This window comes from Pteropus medius, unplaced genomic scaffold (genome assembly GCF_902729225.1).
Source record: "Pteropus medius unplaced genomic scaffold, Ma_sr-lr_union100, whole genome shotgun sequence".
Lineage (NCBI taxonomy): Eukaryota > Metazoa > Chordata > Mammalia > Chiroptera > Pteropodidae > Pteropus > Pteropus medius.
Window position 1 is genome coordinate 11,208,010 of NW_024353908.1, and position 5,779 is coordinate 11,213,788.

At 43.7% G+C, this 5,779-nt stretch overlaps 1 pseudogene; it reads left to right on the forward strand.

Moving 5' to 3' along the window:
• Positions 1-5,428: 5,428 nt before the first annotated feature.
• On the forward strand, positions 5,429-5,546 carry LOC120593855 (uncharacterized; annotated as a pseudogene).
• The last annotated feature ends 233 nt before the right edge of the window (positions 5,547-5,779 follow it).

Genomic DNA, 5,779 nt, shown 5'->3' on the forward strand with positions numbered 1-5,779 from the left:
CCAATGCCAAAAAGCATGTGTTCGTTGACAATTAGTATATGGAGACTTTAAACTGTGAGGCCGGCCTTTCCACTCATAAGAATATCTTTCTTGTAGAACTAGAACCGTGGCTCCATGTCTGGAACGGCTGTTAGGAGCGAGACGGGTGACTTTGGCTTGCAGTTAGAATCCCGTTTTCTATTCCAGGAGGTAGAGCAGAGACGTAGGCCCAAAGCATTTTTTCTCTTATTTCCTAACAGACACCAAGTGGTGTTCTGAGCCAAAGGTCCAAATTAGTTCTATTTGAACAAGTGTCGAGTGTAGTCCTAAGCCCACAGCTACAGGCTTGGCTTCCTTTAAAGGAAACTAGAATGGAGACTTATGCCCATGACACCAAGCCTAGACTCTCTTCACAGGAACAAGAATGCAGAAGCCAGACTCCAAAGTTCAAGTGCAATTCCATAAGGAGCGCTGTAGAGTTTCCCAACATCATAAGAACCTCAAGCAATGCCTTTAGGTCAGACTCTCGTATGCACGTGAAACCTTTGTGTATTCAAGTGAAATCCTTGTCGTTCCCTATTTACATCTGTGAGATTTTACTTGACCTCCACCTCATTTTGAATGGCTGGACTCCTGTTTTTCAGAACACGTTCCAGAAGCTGTCTCGATTTCAATATATCGATTTCTTTTCATGGTCCTTAGTCCATTCGATATCGAAAATTGTAGTCTGCAGTTTGTTGTAGAAGAATTCAGAGGCAGCTGCTCTCTGGGCCAGTAAGATGTCTCCTCACAATGACTCAGTGTTCTTCCTACAATACAGCTACTGCGCTTGCTGTTTCTATTGTTTTCAAGTAGCTTCCTCACAGGAGACACAGTCACATGTATTTGATGCAGCGCCTGTGGAACTGCTGCTTCCATTGCTTTAAAAGAGTTTGCCAGACAATAGAAGACCCTTCAGTCTTACGAAGGATTACACGCTGGCCACTTCTACCTCTGTCCAAACGGTCAGTTTCACAAGCGCACATGACCTTTCGATTGGAGGGCATTTAGGTGGGTGTCTGGGCCATACTCTATCACACAGGGAATACCCATTTCTCAGTGTTTATGTGAATTTTACAAAGATGTAGAAGGGTGATTCAAAAGTGAGCGCCACACCATTCTCCATTGTCACCTGATCTCCCTGAGATGCCCTTAGTCCCGTCTCTTGTTAGACACCTGTCAGCCACGTGAATATTGCGAGATTCACGTTATCTTGCGACATATTTCGCGTGAATTCCACCTCATTTGCCTCTGCTGACATAAACCCTGGGTCTGCAGAACACGTTGAAAGAAGTGCCTCCATGTCCAAATCTCTGCTTTCGTTTTATGGTTGTTAAGCTAGTCCCGCTCAGAATTTGTAGTCTGAGGTTTGTTGTAGAAGAATTCTGAGGCAGCCGTTCTTTCTCCCATGACGAGGTACCCTCACAATTAATGAGTATTTTACCTACAATACAGCAAAGCGGGCGCTGTTGTTTCCACCGCTCTCCAGTGGCTTTCTCAAAGCATACCCTGCCTCTAGGTATCTACATGGCCAATATGAGACCATGTCTTCCACTGCCATAAAGCAGGATTCTTGACAACAGACAAAATCGGAGGCGAATTAAGGATCATTGTCTGGCCGCATATACACTTGACCTCAAGTAAGTCTTATAATGTGGTCACGACTTTCGATCAGAAGTCAGGAGGCTGTCTGGGCCACCTTCTGTTTCACAAAGACTAATGTCTCTCAGTGTTTATGTGAATGTTCTTAAGGGACATGTACTCATCATTCCAAGGGGAGCACTAGGTCTACTGCATCTGTCACAAGTTCTTCCTGTGATTCATAGAGGGCAGTCTATTGATGGGCACGTGATTCTCATGATGAGGTCACATGATCCTGTCGTGAAACCTGCAGAGATATGGGCCAAAGGTAACACAGACTAGTTTTGAACAGGCTTAACAAAAGACTTACTCACAGGAACAACGATCTAGACCCTCTGACGGAACCTACTATGCAATTCACGGCCAACACACTAAAGCTGACTACTCCTACAGAAAAAAAAAAGGAGACCTCCATTCATGGTAATAGTCCTGTCCTCCCTTGAAATGATGTAGACTGGAGACTGGGGCCCATGACTTAAAGCCTGTCTCTTCCTAACAATAATACAAAGCTGTCTTGGTCTAAAGCTCCCGAAAGTGTCCTTGAAAATTTGTAGATTGGAGACGTTAAACCACATGGCAAGGCCTTCCTCAGGTAAGAATATTTTTCTTAGAGAACTGGAACTCTGGATCCATGTCTGGGATTTCTCTTAGGACCAAGAGTGATGAGATGGGTTTGCAGGTCAAATCCTTCACCTATTCCAGGAGGTAGAGCTGAGACTTCATCCCATAGCATTTTTTTTTTTGTCTTTTACTAACATGACAGACGTAGTGGACTGCAAACACTGTTCTAAGTCTGTACTCCCTGAACGAACTCGAGTACTATCTTAGGCACACAACAAGACTGTCTTTACGCATGAGAATCTCAAATGGAGACTCGGGTCTGTGACACCTAGCCTGGACTCTCTTACAGGAACTAGAGTGCAGGCACAGGCTCCCAATATCAAGACTGTATAATTAATCAGGGGCTAGAGGATGTAAATACTAAAGTACACTAAGATAGCCCCTGTGAACAGAAAATCGTGTGGTCTGTATAGCGCACCAAAAGAAAAAAAAAAAAGCTGTTTTCACTGAACAAAAGTAAGAATGGAGACCTCCATTCATACTACAAACATGTCTACCTTTGGAAGTGTGTGGAGTGGTGAAACAGCCCAAGGTACAAAACCTGTCTTTTCCTAACAAATACTATGTGGAAGACCAGTACCAATGGCAATAAACCTGTCCTCTCTCAAAACTGTTAGAAAGGAGACCTTACACCCCAGCGCAAGCATGTCCTCAGGTAAGAGAATCTTAACTAGAGACCTAGGACCTTGTCTCCAACCTTGATTTCTAATCAGGGACCAGAGTACTAACCTTGGGTTGCAGTTTCAATCCCTCCTTCTATTTCCAGGAAGTAGAGCTGAGTAATTGGCCCACAGCATTTCTTCAGTTTTTCCAAACAGAGACTGAAGGGGAGGCCTAGGCACATTGTTCTAAGCCTGTCCTCTCTGAACGAATGTCCCCTTCAGTCCGTGGCATCGAGAAACAAGCCCCCTCTATGGAAAAGAAGCTAGAATGGAGACTGTGGAAATCGGCACCTAGCCTGGACCTCCTAAACGGAACTAGTTGGCAGCCTCAGGCCCAGAAGGTCATGACCTTTCAATTAATAACGAAGTCCATGCTGAAGACCTAGGCCCACAACAGCCCACCTGGTCCTTGCTACGAGAACTCTTGGAAAAACCTTGGTCCACGCAAACAAGATATCACACTGTGGAGAAAAAAGCATAGGAAACGGATCATGACACCAAGATTATCCTCCCTTGAAAGCATTTACGATAGAAATTTGGGCTGATGGAACCATATTTCTGTCATCCGAACTGTCCATTCAGCACAACCTGGTTTCACGTCACCCATTTTCCCTTTTGCCAATTGTTGAAAGGTGACCTTACGTGATAGCACCGAACCATACTCCTGAAAAGAAACGGTTCTGTGAGCACTTTGAAAACTGAGCCTGGACTCTTACATTAGAAACTCGATCAGAGAGATTGGAAGCATGGCAAAGGAATGTTCCTCTTTCCAGAAAGTAGCGCGGAGACCTTTGCCAGCAGTCTGGTCTCCAGTTTCATAACAGGACCTTGGGTGAAAGACGTAGCATGCGGTAACAAGAGTATCTTGAAAGGAAAACAAAACCAAAACCAAAAACATTCGCTAGAAGATAATGGACCATGATCCAACCACGGCCTGGATCAGGGGAATTAGAGTGGATGTTTGAAGACATGACATCATGCCAGCCTCACTTTCAAAGTAAATGTGAGTGGAGAGTGTTCCACTCACCAACCTGGTTTATTTTAAGAGTGAAAATCTACGCCCAAGTAACAAGAGAGATTGGAAACACGGCACAGTATTATTTCAATTTCCAGGACGTAGAGTGTAGACTTGGCCAGCACAATCTGGCCTACAGTTTCATGAAGCAACCTTTGGTTAGCAACATAGCACACGGTGACAAGACCATCTTGGAAGAACAAAACAAAAAAACCAAAAAAACAAAACACAGTCGAAAGAAGTCAATGAACCATGATCCATTCTACTGTCTGGATCAGAGGATTTTGAGTGGATGTTGAAAACAGGACACCATGCCAATCTGATTTTCACTACAAACTTCAGTGGAAAATAATCCACACACTGAGTCCTGATTCATTTGAAGAAGTAAAGTGAAAATCTACGCCGACAGTAATAAGACTAGTCACTTGGTAGACAAACAATTCCCGCTGGGTCTTCCACGACCCCATGTGAATCCTGTGAGGTGTTCACGTGACTGCCGCATGATTATCTAGTGATTGCTACATGATTTTCAGGTGACTTCCACTTTCTTCCTTTTCCCCTATCCTCAAACAAGTGTTTTCAAAACATGTCTCAAAAAGTGTACCTTTACAAAATTTCACCATCGATGCATTGGCCCTTAAGCAATTCCCTCTTGACAATCTTGGCCTAAGATTCACATCCAAGAAGAGCATGGGAGACGCAACTGAAGCCATTAAGGCTTATGCTCACGATGACTCAGTATTTTTGCTACAATACAGCAAAATGCTGGCTGCTGTTTCCATCGCTATCCACTCGCACCTTCAGAGCACACTCAGCCTTCGGATTAAACGCAGCCAATATGTAACCTCCACCTCCACTGCCAGAAAGGCGGTTTCTTGACACTCGACAAAACCAAAGGCAAATTAAGGGGCATTGTCTGGCTGCTTATACCGTTGACCTCAAGCAAGTTTTGTAATGTGCAGATGTCTTTCAATTGCAGGTCAGTCAGCAGGTTGCCCTGGCTACATTCTGTTACACAGAGTAATGTTTTCTGTGTTCATATGAATGTTAAGTCATATGCACTCGTCTTTCCAAAGGGAGCACTAGGTCATCTGCATCTGTTAAATGATATCCCTGTGTTTCATAGAGGCCAGTCTATTGATGGGCACGAGATTCACGCCGGGAGGTCAAGCGATGCCGTATTGACTCCAGCTGGGCTTTTGTAGTCGAAGTAAACACTGTCTAATTTTGAACAATCTAGGCAAAAGACCTACTCACACTACCAAACACCTAGATACTTTGATGGAAACAAATGTACAGTGAATGGCCCACAGATCAAAGCTGTCTACTCTTACGGAAAACGAAGGAGACCCCTGTTCATGGAAACAGTACTGGCCTCACGTCAAAATATGTAGCCTGGAATCCTGGGCCATGACACAATGCCAGTCTTTTTCTAACGATAATACAACAAAGTCCTCGTTAAAACCAACAAGCTCACTGCCTTGCCACCTGGAATAAACTCGATCCTGTCTGATCTCAGAAGCTAAGCAGGGTTGGGCCTGGTTAGTACTTGGATGGAGACCACATAGGAAGACCAGGAGCTGTAAGCATAGAAAATTTTGAAAAAAATAAGTGATTGTAAACTGACAATGTCCTTGCAATCTGTGAGGTCAACCAAGGGTTTCCTCATGTAAATATAAATAAATGAATAAATCATCATCATCATCATCATCATCATCATCATCAAAATAAAAATAAAAATAAAAGCAACAAGCATGCCCTTGTTGAAAATTAGTATATGGAGACTTAATCCATAGGCCAGTCTTTTTACTGGTAAGAAATC